We start from the raw sequence: 18,496 nt of genomic DNA, 5'->3' as shown, positions 1-18,496 counted from the left end.
AAACCTAAAATTACTGTGTGAAACAAATAGAAGCAAAAATATAGCAATGCCGATACAAAGTATCTTATCATAAATAGCTGGAATTTCTGGAGTTGTTGCAACCAAAGTTAAATGCCAAATCATTTATTTTAGAGCCAGAAAATACATATTTGGAATAGATTAAACAATCCATTTCTGGTTTTCAAAGCAGGAAAAAAACAAAAATATGCTTTTATGACACAACAACAGCCTTTGGAGTTCTGCATCTATAAAATAGGCAGACACTATATTGGTCTTTGTCACTTTCACTCTCTTTCGCTGTAAATAGAAAATAGATTCTTTTTCTGACAAAAGAGTCTTCTCAAATATACAGTATGTGTCTGCATTTAACAACAGAAAGGAAAGAAGGAACCCACTTATATTTTCTTAAAGATCCTTGATGCGGAAAACAGTTAACTTTGTAAAACTAAACACGTAAAAAGGACACATATCTCATCACCTAAGAGAAATATTGCTGTTGGAAATACTTGTTGATGATACTTAGGTGTTTATTATTATTATTATTATTCCAGAGGTAACATTATCACTCCTTAGCCCCTTTTGTAGTTTTTCTTTCCACTGTGCCCACTTTTGTTTCAATCAATCAATCAATCAAATTTTATTTGTATAACACATTTCAGCAGCAAGGCATTTCAAAGTGCTTTACATCATTACAAACACAGAAACACAATGCAACATAGAATCAATAATCAAAACAAAGCATTAAGTCAGGTTAAATTTGTAATTGATTACATTTCAGATACAATCCTAAACAGGTGGGTTTTTAGTTGAGCATTAAGTCAAGTTCCATCCATAAATTTGTAATTGATTACATTTCAAATACAATTCTAAACAGGTGGGTTTTCAGTTGAGATTTAAAAGAAGTCAGTGTTTCAGCTGTTTTACAGTTTTCTGGAAGTTTGTTCCAAATTTGTGGTGCATAGATGCTAAAAGCTGCTTCTCCTCATTTGGTTCTGGTTCTGGGGATGCGGAGCAGACCAGAACTGGAAGACCTGAGAGGTCTAGAAGGTTGATACAACAACAGCAGATCTTTAATGTATTGTGGTGCTAAGCCGTTCAGTGATTTATAAACTAACAACAGTATTTTAAAGTCTATTCTTTGAGCTACAGGGAGCCAGTGGAGGGACTTTAAAACTGGTGTTATGTGCTCTACCTTCCTGGTTTTAGTGAGAACGCGAGCAGCAGCATTCTGGATCAGCTGTAGCTGTTTGATTGATTTGTTGGACAGACCTGTGAAGACGCTGTTGCAATAATCAATACGACTGAAGATGAACGCATGGATGAGTTTCTCTAGATCTTGCTGAGACATTAGTCCTTTAATCCTGGAAATGTTCTTCAGGTGATTTTGTTTCATCCTTGTGTATATGTTTCTTGATTTTTGGATATGGGAGTGAAAATGACCATCATCAGCTACAATCCAAAAATACAACTGAATTGGAAGAAGTTGTTGAAAAACACTAACGAGGTGGCCATGCATCCTTTTCAGCTGAATGCAGATGCAATGTGCGCAGACTGCAATGTTTGTTCATATAAAACTGATAACATTTGTCTACAGTTTTATCATGTTTTGATGACATGCTATAATGACACTTTTCCATGGCATGGTGGATATTTAAAGAAGATGTTATTGGGTTTCCCAGAATAAAGCTACTTTAATTTATTCAGCACATGGATTCTAAACTTGTCTTCATAATTTCTTCTTAGTCTCATCTGCACAACAAACTAGTGAGAGTCTTCCCCTGGATGGGTTTTCCAACTCTCTTTTGGCTGTGTGTACATGTAAACTAGATGACATTATTTATTCATAAAGCCCTGCTGGGTGTTGGATGTGTTGTCACATATGAATCATTCCAAAAAATTTGTCACACTAGAAGAAAAAGTGCAACACTTGTTGGAGTATTCAGTAGCAGTGTTACAATGTGTCATATGCTCAGTTTTAACAATGGCACATCCTGGATCTGCTACTCATTTCAGGAATCAGGCTGGCTGGCTTTCTGTGTCAAAGGTGTTTTAGATTTATAATTGCTAATGTATTTGAAAACCTTCTTAAGTATTAGGCTACAGGCTGAAATGTATTTCAATAATATAGTAGTGCATTCGATCACTGCATAGAAAGGTTGTAATACATTAATACATGGAAGTGTCAGATTTTAAGTGAGTTTGAATGTAATATTTCAGACTTTGTCCAAAATTAAAGCAAAAAAACAAAAATACTGCTAATGGAGTTTAGGGAAATTCATTGCAAAAAGCAGGGATTGATCATTTGCAAGATTTTGAAAGTCAGCAAGTGAATTTAATACCTCCACAATGCACTGGAAAGTATTCACAAATAGTGGTTCAGTATTTCTGGCTTGTATTCAGCCTTTATTGCACACTGGAGGGGTTTACTCAAAGGAAAACTGGCCTTGTGAAATCAGACTGTTGTAGGTTGCTCCTTTCAGATAAATGCACAGGAAATATAACCACTACACTTTGTTGTAGCGAAGATAAATCCCTATGATCTGGGGCTTCCTCACAGATGACAATGACAAATACCCAGCTTGAATTTCTTTTTTTTTTTTCGTTGAGGTTTTGGTATCGGGTCCATTGTTCTAAACTTCCCTCGGCAACACCTCTCAAAGAACTGGGTTAGTAGACCACATAAATTTAGTCCACTTTAAAAACACAGCACCTTTGTGTAACATCAACGTTTATCACAATATAGAACACTTTATGTGTCAAAAGAAAACTATTGGACATTTATGCCCTACTTATAAAGTGCTGTTAAAAATAAGTGCCCTTAAGTAAGCATTTTATTTTGTGAAAGACTGGCTTTACATTACATTTTCACTTCCAAAATTATAAAGTTATTGTATCATAACAGACAAATAATTTAAACAAAATGACTGTTAACATAAATCTGGCTTTTGTACATTACTTGTTGTTTGTACATTAAAGGAATAATTCTGAATAATAATACCATAGCTATGTCAAGTCCTGTTTTTGTTTGAGTGGGAATGAAACCTGAGCAAACAGTAATGTTTATAACTGAATATCATCAAAAAGCTGGGTTGGGAAAATAATCCGTTTTTATGAATGCAGGAGTTAATTTTAAACATTGATGACACTGCTCCATTCATTTTTTTACTTAACCAAACTAAATTGAAATAATGCCTCATGTTAAGGAAAAGACCAGAAAGGATAATGTATGGAAATAGCTTGGAGATAGTTGATTGAGCATAGAACATGGGTAAGAGGGCATCACATCAACAATGATGACATTAGGCAGGAAAACTGGACAGCAAGTTTGAATTGTGTAGATTGAATACAAACTATAGTATCCAGAGTGCTGAAAAACCTTTTTATCATCTACAGAAACAAAATGTGATCATACTACAACAGCTTCAACACAGAAACTTCAGAGAATTATCAACATTTATTGTCTGAAAATATCCAGACAATGCAGTGACCCCATTCACACAAAAAGGAAGATGATATCAACGAGGTCAAATGTACATTCAAGTCATCATATGGGATCTTCTAGGGTTGCCTCAGCATGTAAGCTAAACATGAGAACTCAACCCTCACTTGAATGGGGTCAAATATGTGTGCACGTGGTTGTATGTGCTTATGGCCTTGCAACACATCCTCCGTGTGTTATTATGTGTGCAAACTGGCTTGTGTCCAAGTGTCAGGGGACGTTGGCACCTGCTGATAAAGAAATCAAGTCAGAATCTTCCTGTGGTCACAAGCTGCCCTTCTACCCCAGGAGTCTCTCACACCAGTCTGTCATGTTGGCTTGTAGTCACCAGTGAAGGCCCTGAGCCTGATTAGAAATATGCTTCTCCAGCCTGGCAAAATTGACTCAGCACAGAACTTACATGCAAAATGCTTGTAGGCCTTCCCTTCAGGTCTTCAAAGACCCTAACATGGTGGTGTCTTCAAACTCCCTTTGACCTAGTTAGACTTTTTACTTTAACCGGCATATTGTGTAAAAGACTGGGGAGATTTGTTGCAAGTCCTCAGAATCAGCATTGATTAATACTCACACAAGTCCGCTTGAGTCTAACCATGTGTACTACAAGCTGTGTAAATGAGTACAGAGGGATGTTGTATAACGTTTAACTACACACAGCTCTATTAAGACTTAGAATATATTTGAATGAATTCATCTTTTTGAGTATTAGTATTTACAGGAAAGAAAAAGTGATGAGACTACATGTGTTCCACACAAGGAAGATCAAAGGTTGAATCCGAGATTCACATACACTCCTTTAAAAAGACAGTTTTTTCTGTGTTTGACATTAAATAAAATGTTTCACATTCAGAAATTTCCTCAAATTTCCTTAGCACTGGGTAGAATTGCTTTTTGAAAATGCACTTCAAACAATTTGAGAATTCTTCTGCACAAGTTGCTTACGGTAGTTTTCCGGAAATGTAAAACTACCATTCCTCCTGACAGAACTGGTGCAACTGAGTTAGGTTTGTTGGTCACCTTGAATACACACACGCACACACACACACATGCTCCAACCTCTGTTCCCGAACTTTCAATTGAGATGAGGGCTTTGTGATGACCACTGCAAAACATTTATTTTTTTCCTTCTTTAAGCCACTTTATGAATAATTAGGTGGTATGTTTATGGTTGTTGCCAGCTGGAAGATCCCTTAACTTTTTTCAGGAAGTGAAGACAATCTACGACAATAATGATTTTGTTTATTGTTGAGTATTTGTCAGTACTTAGGGAAAGTATCAGGTTTGGTATATAAGGGAACAGTGTGGGTGTGGGGCCGTTTTTTCAAAAGCTAGTCTCATCCCATCAGTTCAAGTAAAATGATTCCCTATTGCTTCATATTACCAAGACATTTGGGTAAAATTTACATTCCCAACTTTATGGAAATAGTTTCAGGATAGCTCCTTTCCCCCCCAAGAAGATCAGTGCACAATCCAAGGTCTATAAATTTGAAACTCAAATTCATGTGTATGAAGACAAGTGACCTTGTGCTTTTGGTAATATTATTTAAAAGAAATGTTTTATCTGTCTGAATTTCCTCTCCCTTTGCAGGACAGTAAAGACTGTTTCTATCTGGACTGAATTATTTTCAGTTTATCTTTGTGAGAAGTACTAATCACTTAAGATGTTAAGTTTTAATCTTAGTGTAAAGATTGTGTTTCATTTTTGTATTGGAAAAAATAATAAATAAAAGAAGAGTGGGACTCCAAGACAATTATAATAGTTAAAATAGTGAAATTAAACTTTAAAAGTATTAGATAAGTCTCTAAACAGTGTTTAAGTCAGTCTTAAAGCAGCAAATTCACCATAAAAATGTGGTTCAATCTCATCAGAGGAAAAGAACAAGGTGAACAAATCTGGGCTCAGGGGAAAAGGGCAAAAGAGATGCTTCTTACACTCAGAATATTAAAATCATAATGACCGAATAGTTTGGTTGCAATTACTCTGTTTAGTAAGGAGCACTGCTCAGTTTCTGAGACAGGAATCAGAGAGAAGAAGAAAACTTGAGATTTCAAAAGACATCACAAGGAAAAAGAGCACATTAAAGCATTAAACCACTGAATTAACGTACCAATCAACATTTGCCCTTGGAAAATGTTCCTGTCCCTGTATGCCTATTAATCCATTCAATGCTGAAAGAGAATTTTAGTCCTGTAAGCCTGTCACACAACCCCATTAAATATAATCATAAAAACTAAATGTTCCTTGAAACTGTCGGCTTCACACAGTTTTAAAACATGAATGTGCCACAAATACAGGCTGTGTCAGCGTATTTGTGAAGGTGCAAATTCACAAAAAGACAAAGAGGCTAAACAGAACCTGCATCTCACCAGTTCCTCGTTAAGTTCCCCCCGAGAAAGGCCTTGTGCTTTACTGGTCCACTAACCCAATGAAGTGGGTTTGGTTTCAGGTCTGCTGGTTATTACCAGCAGGAAAGAGCAGTGTTACAGACTGGGCCCTGTGACAGCTGGAAGTGGGCGAACCGAATCCACAGGACCTCAAAAGAACCCTGCATGTGCTTTGACTATGTCAGAGACTCCAAAATAGCTGGAATTGGAGCTGGAATAGGAGTCCTAATCATAACTATGGCTATAACTCCCCAAATTTAGACTCTTTCAATACACACACACATACTTTACATAAATAGAAACATTTTAACAGCCATTAGCCTTGATTATGTCAGTTGTCAATCCAAAACAAACATACACATTCTAACAACAAATATCATAGCAAAACTTTACAAAATACAATGCTTACTTATAATGTATGCACACCCACACTGTCAAGAGAATTGCTCCAATCAGATGAAATAAATGGCAACAGCTATGTGGATGCATGTTATGTCTGCTTTAATGAGCTCCTGCGCTGTCAAAGCACTAAATGCTAATTAATGATTAATGCTAATTAAAGATCCCAAACATATTGATGTATATTAACAAAAAAGGAACTGATTGCAGCCAAATTAGGCCAATTTTCCTTATTCCTTTTTCATTGTCTTTATTATATATACAATAGCATTACAATTATTTGGGGAAATCCAGCTAGATAATAAAGAAATGTTTTTCTCAAGAATGATTAATTTAATTTTCTCCCCACATTCAAGCATACGCACCTAACAACTGGTTCGATTCTGCACTAGTGTATTGCTTGCGGTTATATCCAAAAATTTAAAAGCTGGATTTGTGTAGTACTAAATCATGTATTCTTAGACAAAACAGCCCATCATCTTCAGTTTTAGTGGAGACACTTAAACACAGTTCCCTCCTAAAAAGTCTTACAGTAGTGTCTCTGCTCAGTGCGATCAAATGAGTCGTGGTTAAAGTAGGTGGAAAGGAAACCAGTTAGCTGCAGCTCAGACTTCATTCTCCAACAATCCTGTTTAATTACAATGAGCTGCTCCAAGTGGAAAGGTGTTAGAAGATCTGAGGACAGAATCCTGCCCTAATGAATGGAAACAGTTAAATGAGCTCGCAGGCAGAATTGCAGACAAGGACTAGTGTGACAATGAGTCTCAGTGAAAGAAAGGCAAAAAACGATAAGGGGCTAAAAGGCAACATCAAAATTTAGAGGGACACAAAATGTGAAAGTCACTAAATTATTTTTGATGCAAGTGTAGAAAAACAGGGAATTGGAGTAGAAATAATAAAAAAAAAACTCCATCCATGCCTCCAATGTCTTTTAGTCCTGGAGTTAAAGATGAAAAAAGAAAAAAAATAAATAAATGAATATAGATTAAAGATTAATATTTAAATAAATAAATAAATAAATATATATATATATATATATATATATATATATATATATATATATATATATATATATATATATATAAATAAAGGCTAAATGTCAGTCATTTTAGAAAATCTAAAAATCTTGAGACTGGGGTAAAAATAAATCCCAATGAGGGTTTCTATTTTTTCAAAGCAGATATGTATTTCTAAAACCCATTTTTCTGACACACAAGCCTTTTGGATCTGAATATTCCTAATTTTTCAAAAGACAGCAAATGCACTCTTGGTTATTTGAAAATAGAAAACACCAAATATTATAAGTTTCATTTTTAACTCTATTATTCATCTTTAGCTGCAGAGCTTGATCGATATGATGGCATTTGTACTCAGAGTCCATTTGTTTAGGTCACCCTTCCAATTTGTTAAAGATGAAGGAACTGTCATGATGATATTATCCCATTTAAGACATTTCTTTTACCTCCATTTGCTCTTTGAGGTCGTTTACATGTAGAGGAAGATGCCAACAGAATTTATGCAGTGCATCACTAAATCAAGGATTAAGGTGGATAAGGATGATGAAATAGCATCTGTCACTGCACAATCTTGAAGCCTGTTACTCTGAATTGCTGTAAACAGAAATTAGACAGAATTTTTTTTCTTGACCTAAAATCTGTATAATTCTAAGTTTCCTATCTACGAAGATCCAGCAGATTACAACAAATTGCAGCATTCTCTTGCACTGAGAATTTATGTGGCAACTGTGGAGAGAAATATCTCCCCTTAACAGAAAAATTGGTCTCAAATCTGCCACAACTGACTGGGAGGTTGAGAAGAAAAAAACATAAAAAAATAATAAATATACGTTTTATAAGCTACCTACACAAAAATAATTGAAAAGAAAAAGTTGTAAAATCTTGAAAGTATTTCATTCTCCATTTTGTAAAATTATTTAAACTTTTTTTTCCAAACAATATTGTTAGTATTCATTTTTAGGAAAATCTCTCCTAACCCTACTTGATTAGTTTTTAGTTTAAAAAGAAACATTTACCATAGAACTTTAACATACCTTTTTTACCAAGAACAGTGCTTTGAAATTTAAACTATAATCCTAAGACATTCACGTTATGAGAACATTGTAGGTCATTTATTGCCTAAATGAATTAATTAAATTTTTTTTGTTGTGCAGCAGGTTGTTTATAATCTTTCTATTTGTAAGGCATCTGACATTAATATAATTTTGTCAAAGTGAATTTTGAATCTCTTTGGTTTGTTAGTCCAAACATTTCTAAAGTGACAAAAAGAAACATTGCATACCATGTATTCCACTAAATAACAACACAGTGCAATTTAAGATAATGAACTATCCAGCTTTCAAAAAATTCATGTAATCCACAATCTTGTTGGGTTATGTGTTATTTTTCATCTAAATAGGAATTCTCAGATGAAAGACTTACTTCTTAATGTTTAAATCAAACAAAAGCAACAAAAGCAAATTGTTACACATTCTAATCTAACTTTCTAACAGACTCGGCTTACTAAATATTGAGGCAACCATCAGTTCTTTAATTATTTTTCTTTTGGGGAAAAAGAAGAGATCTCTAACAACGTGTAATTAGTTTAATTTATAAGCTGAACCTTTTCATTAGATCAAAAAAATCTGTAAGTAGCTGCTTTATAAAATGTAACTCTTTTTTTTCCTACACGTGTACAGCAATTTTTTTTAGATCAGTTTTTTGGAAGTTTACTACAAATGATTAACTTCTGTTGTTGGTTATATTTTACCTCTATTTGTGGTGTGTTTCCTGTCTTAAACACATATTGATTTTTGTTTTCTATCTACTCTGATACTTTGTCATTTTTCATCTACCACTTTATATCCCAACTGCCCCAGTTTATTTATTTTTTCTTGCTTGCTTCAGATTAAAGTACATAGCTGACAGGGATAAACATCTCACAACACAAAATGTTGAATTACATTCCTGAATGAATTTTATAATCCTTTTTATAACAGCAGCTGACAGCTTTCTTGTTCGTGCCATGTTTCCTGTCAATCGGCAAGTTAAAGCAGCATGTTATGGTCTGCAAGCATACTCTGAACCACAACCTGTTTCTGATTTGCATATCAGAAACAGGTCATTCAACATTGTTCATTGAAGAACATTCCTTGTTTGTATTAGCCTTAAAATGTTTAAATTATAAGTATATGTATATATATATAAATAACATTGAATCCCCTTCCTGTGACGTTTTCTTTTGTTAAACCCAACCCCTCAGGAGAAACATATCCTGCAGTCTCTTTGTAGATTTGATAACCACCATTTGTCCTATAAAACCTTACAATGAGACACAATCTGACTTAATCTCATTTGGTAAAGCGTCATCAACTGTTTTCTTAACCGGGTTTTTAATGAGCTAATTAAGTTACTGTGGTGTCTGAGGGTTGTCAAGGTTCACTCCACATTTTAATTAACAGTCAAGAAACACATACCTCAGGTACCTCATCACTGATCTGGGGGGTTGTGATGTGACTGACTTAAGTAATCATGGTTATCTCTTTCACTCATTTTAAAAGTGCAACTTGAGCTTTTTAAAATCTAGAGTTTGTGTAACAGTTTGTTGTTTGGTGAATAGATGTATATACTTCTTTGTAGCATTAGCCTGGTTGATTTTTGCATGTCTGTGTGAATGCGTGTGTTGTGCCTGTTCATGAGGCTTTAAAAAATGTTTGCAACTACAATATACTCCTCACTTTACTCATGGGTTTAAAGTGTTGGCTCTGCTGTAATAAGCTTTCTAAGCTGCTTTCCTCACTATGTGTATCAGCAAAGTGGAAAAGAAAGGCTCACTAGATTGTTTTGTATGGCTAATTTGCTCAGCTCATTAAATATTGAGGTAGAGGCAAATTTATTTGATTGCCAATATACTAGCTTGAGTGGTCTTTGTTATGCCTCAGAGGAAGTGAAATGAAAGGAAATTTGCCCAAGTAGGAAAAAATTGTTGTGACATTGTGAAATGGCAGGAATGTGAGTGCCTGAAGGATGCACACGAGTGTATGCACTGGAATAATGGTCAAATGGTACCCAGAGATTAATCTCACAGACATAGTTTAACTGCACCACTTCAGTTTGAGTTTGCAGTGTAATGTGTTATTACTCACAACTGAATGGTAGAATTGTACTTGCGTGTGATGTTTGACTGCTTAATAGATTTGTCAATATATCAGATTTGTTAGAAGTTTTTTTTCTAATTTTTTATCATAAGGAGCAGGTCCACTTGAATAAACAAATTCTGTTTAATTTCCAGTTGCCCATGATTTTGCCATCATACTTATCTTTGCTAATTGCTATAATAATAGTAAATTACACCTCCTCCATGGGCTGCCACCTTATCGTGGTGGAGGGGTTTGAGTGCCCCAATGATCCTAGGAGCTATGCTGTCTGGGGCTTCATGCCCCTGGTAGGGTCACCCAAGGCAGACAGGTCCTAGGTGAGGGACCAGACAAAGTGCAGCCTGAAGACCCCAATGATGAGTAAAAACATTGGACTTGGTGTTCCCTCGCCCGGACGCGGGTCACCGGGGCCCCACTCTGGAGCCAGGCCTGGAGGGGGGGCACGATGGCGAGCGTCTGGTGGCCGGGCTTTTACCCATGGAGCCCGGCCGGGCTCAGCCCGAAGAGGAAACATGGGCCCCCCCTCCCATGGGCCCACCACCCGTGGGAGGGGCCAAAGGGGTCGGGTGCACTGTGTGATGGGTGGCGGCCAAGGGAGGGGACCCTGGCGGTCCGATCCTCGGTTGCAGAAACTGGCTCTTGGGACGTGGAATGTCACCTCTCTGGTGGGGAAGGAGCCGGAGCTAGTGCGTGAGGTCGAGAGGTTCCGGCTAGAAATAGTCGGTCTCACCTCGACGCATGGCTCTGGTTCTGGAACCAGTCTCCTTGAGAGGGGCTGGACATACTTCCACTCTGGAGTTGCCCAGGGAGAGAGACGTCGGGCAGGAGTGGGCATACTTGTTGCTCCCCATCTCGGCGCCTGTACGTTGGGGTTCACCCCGGTGAGCGAGAGGGTAGCATCCCTCCGCCTACGGGTGGGGGGACGGGTTCTGACTGTCGTTTGTGCTTACGGGCCGAACGACAGTTCAGATTACCCACCCTTTTTGGAGTCCTTAGAGGGGGTACTAGAGAGTGCTCCTCCTGGGGACTCCCTTGTTCTGCTGGGGGACTTCAACGCTCACGTGGGCAACGACAGTGAGACCTGGAGGGGCGTGGTTGGGAGGAACGGCCCGCCCGACCTGAACTCGAGCGGTGTTCTGTTGCTGGACTTCTGTGCTCGCCATGGATTGTCCATAACGAACACCATGTTCAAGCATAAGGGTGTCCATATGTGCACTTGGCACCAGGACACCCTAGGCCGCAGTTCGATGATCGACTTTGCCATCGTTTCATCGGATCTGCGGCCGTATGTCTTGGACACTCGGGTGAAGAGAGGTGCGGAGCTGTCCACTGACCACTACCTGGTGGTGAGTTGGCTCCGGTGGTGGGGGCGAAAGCCGGTCAGACCTGGCAGGCCCAAACGTGTTGTGAGGGTCTGCTGGGAACGTCTGGCAGAATCCCCTGTGAGACGGAGCTTTAACTCCCATCTCCGGCAAAACTTCGAACACGTCCCGGGGGAGGTGGGGAACATGGAGTCTGAGTGGACCGTGTTCCGTGCCTCCATTGTCGAGGCGGCCGATCGGAGCTGTGGCCGCAAGGTTGTCGGTGCCTGTCGCGGCGGCAACCCTCGAACCCGTTGGTGGACACCTTCGGTGAGGGATGCCGTCAGGCTGAAGAAGGAGTCCTATCGGGCCTTTTTGGCCTGTGGGACTCCGGAAGCAGCTGATGGGTACCGGCGGGCGAAGCGACATGCGGCTCGGGCGGTTGCTGAGGCAAAAACTCGGACGTGGGAGGAGTTTGGAGAGGCCATGGAGAAAGACTTCCGCACGGCTTCGAGGCGATTCTGGTCCACCATCCGGCGTCTCAGGGGGGGGAAGCGGTGCAGCACAAACACTGTTTATAGTGGGGATGGTGTGCTGCTGACCTCTACTCGGGACGTTGTGGGTCGGTGGGCAGAGTACTTCGAAGACCTCCTCAATCCCACCAACATGCCTTCCACTGAGGAAGCGGAGCCTGGGGACTCTGGGTTGGGCTCTCCAATCTCTGGGGGCGAGGTCGCCGAGGTGGTTAAAAAGCTCCTCGGTGGCAAGGCCCCGGGGGTGGATGAGATCCGCCCGGAGTTCCTTAAGGCTCTGGATGTTGTAGGGTTGTGTTGGTTGACGCGACTCTGCAATATCGCATGGACATCGGGGGCAGTTCCCCTGGATTGGCAGACTGGGGTGGTGGTCCCCCTGCTCAAAAAGGGGGACCGGAGGGTGTGCTCCAATTATAGAGGGGTCACACTCTTAAGCCTCCCTGGCAAGGTCTATTCAGGGGTCCTGGAGAGGAGGGTCCGTCGGATAGTCGAACCTCGGATTCAGGAAGAGCAGTGTGGTTTTCGTCCTGGTCGTGGAACACTGGACCAGCTCTACACCCTCGGCAGGGTCCTGGAGGGTGCATGGGAGTTCGCCCAACCAGTCTACATGTGTTTTGTGGACTTGGAGAAGGCGTTCGACCGTGTCCCTCGGGGAGCCCTGTGGGGGGTTCTCCGGGAGTATGGGGTACCGGGCCCTTTGATACGGGCTGTCAGGTCCCTGTATGACCGGTGTCAGAGTCTGGTCCGCGTTGCCGGCAGTAAGTCGGGCTCGTTTCCGGTGAGAGTTGGACTCCGCCAAGGCTCCCCTTTGTCACCGATTCTGTTCATCACTTTTATGGACAGAATTTCTAGGCGCAGCCAAGGTGTTGAGGGGATCCGATTTGGTGGCCTTAGGATCTCATCTCTGCTTTTTGCAGACGATGTGGTCCTTTTGGCTTCATCAGATCGTGATCTGCAGCTCTCGCTGGAGCGGTTCGCAGCCGAGTGTGAAGCGGCCGGGATGGGGATCAGTGCCTCCAAATCCGAGGCCATGGTCTTGAGCCGGAAAAGGGTAGAGTGCCTTCTCCGGGTCAGGGGGGGTGTCCTGCCCCAAGTGGAGGAGTTTAAGTATCTCGGGATCTTGTTCACGAATGGGGGAAGAAGGGAGCGGGAGATCGACAGGCGGATTGGCGCAGCGTCTGCTGTCAAGCGGGCGCTGTACCGGTCCGTCGTGGTGAAGAGAGAGCTGAGCCAAAAAGCGAAGCTCTCGATTTACCGGTCGATCTACGTTCCCACCCTCATCTATGGTCATGAGCTTTGGGTCATGACCGAAAGAACGAGATCGCGGATACAAGCGGCCGAAATGGGTTTTCTCCGTAGGGTGGCTGGGCTCTCCCTTAGAGATAGGGTGAGAAGCTCAGTCATCCGGGAGGGACTCAGAGTAGAGCCGCTGCTCCTTCACATCGAGAGGAGCCAGTTGAGGTGGCTTGGGCATCTGGTCAGGATGCCTCCTGGACGCCTCCCTGGTGAGGTGTTCCGGGCACGTCCCACCGGGAGGAGGCCCCGGGGAAGACCCAGGACACGCTGGAGAGACTATGTCTCTCGGCTGGCCTGGGAACGCCTCGGGATTCCCCCGGAAGAGCTGGAAGAAGTGGCCGGGGAGAGGGAAGTCTGGGCCTCCCTTCTGAAGCTGCTACCCCCGCGACCCGACCTCGGATAAGCGGAAGAAGATGGATGGATGGATGGATGGACACCTTACACATTACAACGTAATATGAGTGCTGAAAATGGAACCTAAAACAACATACTTATAGTGTTATGATCCCGAACCACTGGATGCAACCTTTGGGCCACCATGACTCAGCAGATTCACAAACAAATGTGTGAATTTGTTTGTTGTTTGTTCCAGGTTCTTGTCAAAATGTTTATAACTACATGCAGAGTTTTGGTTGTTTGTTTCTTAATCGTTATCTTGATCTATCTGATTACTCTCAAGGACCATTATTGCAAAGTTCTCCAATGTCTCTTAGAAAACCATTTAAGTAATAAAAAAGAAAAGAGTTGATGTTGAGTTACTTCTGTTATTCATTCAGCCAATAAACCCAGTATCATCTGTTTGGTTCACAAAGAGAAACTTCCTTGCCTTTCAGGCATTGGACATACCATTGCATTCATTTGAAAATCTTTCTAGTAGTCATCATTGAAAGAAGATATGAAATCATAGATTCTAGGTTGTGTGCTCCAGAAATAAAACCAACCACCTTTCCATTCCAAGTTGTGCTTGAAATTAGACTGCACACGTTTTTATTTACATCCCACATCCAGTATTTATCATTGTTGATAAATTCTTTATTCTTCACTTGATTCAACAGAAAGAAAACCTACTACTGATGAAGCTTCTAACTCACCCATCAAACATGTTTCGTTATTATGGTACCTATGAAGAGATATCTGTCAGGAGACTTCTGTTCACATGCAAACCCTGGAATGTTTTTGTGCAGTAAATTGTCAAAGTAGTTCTTTTGTCTTAAAGCAGTGGTCAAACTGAAGACATAAATAGAGAAGTGAAAGCAAAATTAGGCTGTGTCACTCATCTTATGCTCTCAACTGTAGTACGCACTTTGCCTGTATTGCTTTTGCATTACAATATGTTTCTGCTGCAGTTAGCATCTCTCTTTTTGAATCTTTTCTCAAATGTTATTTTCATGTGCTTTAATCTGAAAATATTCCTATTATTTTTTCCAACATTTCTTTCCCCCCAAAAAAAGAAGACTGGCTGCATCATAGTGCACATCAGAACAGAACTACCATCCAGCTGACAAGAAAAGGAATCTGACTCCTCACTTGCTCAAAACAAATGTGAGTATCAGATGATTATTGCCCCCATATTGTAACACTGTCATATTACAAAAAACTCTCCCAAAGCAATGTTAAACCTATCAGAAATGCCTCTGCCATCTCTCCTACATTTCATCACATTTTCAATGCCTCCCGAATCAAGCCAGTAATGTCTTGTCCTTCCAACAAATGTATTGTCCAAGTATCAAGATACCTACAACTGCAAAACCTCTTTCGTCTTGGTTCCACCTCTTTCACACAGGTTAATTTCACCTGCCAGTCCTCCTTCTCTCTAAACACTATCAATTTATCCCAATCCTGCCACACCAGAATCCCCAGTGCCTTCTTCAACTCAACACAAGTAATGCAATCTCATTATACTTAGTCTAATATCCATCTAACAAAGGCAACATACCTATCTTCAGCAGGTTGTTGCTGTCCCTCTGACATCTTCACTGGCACTCAGAAAACATATTTGCATTCATTTGTTACAAAACAAAATTCAGTTCCACTTTCACTAAGTGTTTGCAGTGCTTCTCTTTTCTGGGTCACAATAATCTGCTTAAACATGGCATGTACAATATCTAAAAATGCTAACATAGTGATGCTTATGTTTGTCGAAAATGACTTTTTCTTCCTATTCTGTAGCGCTTCAAAGAGCAGCTGCCCTGTTTTCTTTTTATTATAATACTTCTTTTAAGAAATGAAAAGGTACCGGAAAGATGAGCTGAAAGTGAAATTTAGAAAGCAGAATTTTCAAAAATCATGAATATTAGATATTGGTAATCCTGAGATAAGTCAACCTCTTTTTGACAAAATAGCTTAATATGTGCAGGAAGTAAAGCTACTGAATCTGACAAATTGCACTTATTTTGTAAGGGTCATGGTGACACTTTCATTCCAGTGTGGATTCTCATTTACCCAGCATACAGAAGCCGCATTGAAATGACAGCTGTAAAAATGGGCTTTTTGAGATTAGACATTTAAATGGCCAGTCAGGCAAACCAACATCTTCTTGGTTGGATGTTGAGTCCCTTGCAAAAGTCAGAGCAATACTTGAACAGGTAATTGGTCATAACTTCCTCCTAAATAAAATTGTCTGACAAGTAATAAAAAACATTTATAACATGGTAGATAAGTGTTTGTAGGTCATATAGCCAAATAAATCCGTGGAATCAAGATATTTCAGATTATAATCCCAACAATACAAATGGGTAGAGTACACCCATTATATTTTAGTATTTTACTGGTACTACTAAACATGATCAGTTTGGAATTAATTATAAAGGCTTTCTGAAATTTTAACAGACAACAGAATGAGGCCCACTCCCTGCAAAACAGATTGGCAGAGTGTCCCTGGAATATTTCACACTATTATCCTCTGTTGATTGCATCCAGTGAAAGTCCTTAATGTGATTTGCCAGCTAACAAACTTTAGCTACTAAAACATTTTACGTTGTCACTGGGGGAACATTCATCAATCGTTCACATACCATTTGTCAGTCAAAGACATAATGACTGTGTTTAACCGAGCAAAGACAACAGTGTACTGCCAAATATAAGTGGTGTTCCTCCACCTGAAAGACAAGCACATAGATATTATATTTGGCCTCTTCAAAAATCCCTTCTCTGATTTTCTTTCTCAATGTGTTTCCATGAAAACCCACTTGAGTGTTGACGTATTACACTCTCTAGAACATAAGTGCTACTGTTCAGGAATGAGATGGAGTTGCACATAGATATAGCAAACAAGTCATACTATCTGCATTCCACTATCTCACTCCAGGAACACAAATTCTCCACCACCACAGCTCGAATAGCCACTTTTCTGCAATGAATTGGGTTCAAATGCAATCTTGGCTATTGTCACATGTGGTTTAGAGGCCATTTCTTAATGGTGCACCAACCTCCCTATCCTTTGCTCCCTGCTCAAGGCACTGCATTCCCTGTTAAATAGGCCTATGTCTTTTTTTTTAAGAGAAGAGAAATGCTTTTTGTTGAGGAGTGTATTGTGGGCAGGTACAAGGTTATTGGGTCCTGTAAAAACAAGTTTTAGTGCAAAATAGCGTGATGAAAACAAAGGAAAGCAGAAATTTACAGTTTAAAACCTTAATAGCTAAATCTATCACTTCTCTTTGTCTTTTGTACTGTTCAAAGTAAATAGTTAATATTGACATTTATAAATGCATTTCTGAAGTACATGTTTTTAGCATGGTTAATTGCCTAAAAAAAAATCACCTGTAGTGTAAAGTAATGCAGATTTCATGGCTATCCTCACTGTCATTCATTCACACCTGTAGAGTCTGAACAGCTCCCTCCACTGCAGGGATCTAATTTGTTTCCACTATCCGCCTTGGATAACGAGCATCCAGCTGTCAAGAGGCCCTGCTGGCAGTGACCTCTCTGCATGAACCCTTGAGGGTGACTGTGTTTTTGACCTGCTCTTTAAACAGACTGGCAGCTACATAAAAAATTGACCAAGAGCAATTGTATAAGAAAAGAGAAAAAGGAAATAAATATTGTGACAGGATATAGGGGACGTTGACTGTGTCACTAAAGAATAATGAAAATATCTTTGATGAGTGACGGGAAAGTAGCAGCAAGGAAAGAGTTAAGAATACTGAGAGACTGAGAGCTACCTTATTGATTCAGAAAGATGACAGCTATTCAATATTATATAACAACAGTTGTGAGAGCAAAACCTCACCACTGGCAAAATATAAAATAATTCCACCAACGTGGGCGGAGCTAAGAGACAGGGACAAGTGTGGGGATGGGCAGGTAAACGGGGCAGTGGTCAGATAAAAGAAGCACTTTTCAGACCCCAAAACGTCTGAAAAGTTGCTGTTGTTTTCAAAACAACAACTAAACTATGGTAACTTTTTTTTCCTGTGTTGTTGCAGACTTTTATGGTAACAACGATCTGCAGCTCAGCTGCCTTAGGGGAGCAGCGAGGGAGGGAGGCAGTGAGTCCAGCAGCGGCTGGTCCATAGGTGGCGCTGGGACGCCGCCCTATCTAATGTGGAGGGGGGGTGAAAAATCTAAATACGATCTATAACATGATCAAAAATTTGAATTGAGCAGTTTTCCTTAATAGTGTGTGCCTAAATGTAATCTGAATTATTTACACATCCCTCTGATTTTCGGTCCTGCATGGAAGATGCGGGTAAACCAGTAGGTGGCGATAATGTTTACCAAACGATTCTTTCCAACCGCTAATAAAAATCAAGTAGAAGACGAAAAAGAAGTGGCGGGGAAGTTTTGTGTCGCTAAGGTCGAAGCTGAAGTTGGTGATAAATTTGATGATGGCGACAATGGCAGTCGAGGAAAAGCTTACTCCACCTTGAATGAGGATGCAGAGGACTTTCCAGAAAGCCGGTAAACTATGGCTGTTCCTCTGCGTGGTTTCTGA

General features: G+C 40.2%; 1 long non-coding RNA gene across 1 annotated transcript in view; it reads left to right on the top strand.

Moving 5' to 3' along the window:
- The first annotated feature begins 18,338 nt into the window (after positions 1-18,338).
- Positions 18,339-18,496, top strand: part of LOC114142647 (uncharacterized) — a 37,214-nt gene continuing 37,056 nt past the window's right edge. The window contains exon 1 of the long non-coding RNA XR_003595088.1: positions 18,339-18,462. This is a non-coding gene — a long non-coding RNA (uncharacterized LOC114142647). The remainder of the gene's footprint in view (positions 18,463-18,496) is intronic.

This window comes from Xiphophorus couchianus, chromosome 4 (assembly GCF_001444195.1).
Source record: "Xiphophorus couchianus chromosome 4, X_couchianus-1.0, whole genome shotgun sequence".
NCBI lineage: Eukaryota > Metazoa > Chordata > Actinopteri > Cyprinodontiformes > Poeciliidae > Xiphophorus > Xiphophorus couchianus.
Note: the sequence above shows the minus strand (reverse complement) of the source record. Positions and strands in the feature narration are given on the sequence as shown.